This window comes from Bos taurus, chromosome 15, assembly GCF_002263795.3.
Source record: "Bos taurus isolate L1 Dominette 01449 registration number 42190680 breed Hereford chromosome 15, ARS-UCD2.0, whole genome shotgun sequence".
NCBI lineage: Eukaryota > Metazoa > Chordata > Mammalia > Artiodactyla > Bovidae > Bos > Bos taurus.
Genome location: NC_037342.1, coordinates 50,374,816 through 50,375,449, shown reverse-complemented (window position 1 = coordinate 50,375,449; position 634 = coordinate 50,374,816). Strand labels below are relative to the sequence as shown.

The 634-nt window shown below is 28.4% G+C and overlaps 1 protein-coding gene across 1 annotated transcript in view; it reads right to left on the bottom strand.

Annotated features, from left to right (window-relative positions):
* The window catches only part of OR51F5C (olfactory receptor family 51 subfamily F member 5C), a 139,498-nt gene that overhangs the window by 6,746 nt on the left and 132,118 nt on the right, over positions 1-634 (bottom strand). The gene's annotated exons all lie outside the window — the stretch shown is intronic.

Below are 634 nucleotides of genomic sequence, written 5' to 3'. Positions count from 1 at the left end.
CTTATAGAAAGTATGCTAGATTTTATGTATGGAACATCAAATAAAATATACTGCCTCTGTTTTATAGAGGCAGTATAATAATTTTTATTTAAACATGTAAATTCACAATCACAAAATATGCAAGTACTAAAAAGGGAAAGATCATCACTTACAACCAAATTTATCCCAAATCATCACCATCCAGATGGTTCCAACATACTCTAAAACCCACAGTCAGTTAAGGTCATGCTGCAACCTAGACACCATCATAAACAGATCATTAGGAATAGTTAAGTTCTCTGAAAATTTTCAGTGTTAAAACAACACTGAAAATTAGAATGGAAAGTATTTGTTTTTCAAATGCTGGATAGAAAAAAAGCATTGTTTTTGACACTTCTACCAAATAAATATTTCTAAATATAGAAGCTGACCAAATTTCAATAAATCTGCAGTTAATTTGATTAGCTATTAAAAATAAGATATTCCCAAGAGGCAAAATAAACATAAGACTATATAGCACTTAACCCTTTTTCATTCTTAACAACTAGTCATGCCTGTTATACTTTCAGAATTTGTATCCTGATAAACCTAAACAATTTATTTAAAAATAAGGAGAACAGAAATTTTTCCTTGCAAAAAAAAAAAAAAAGAAATG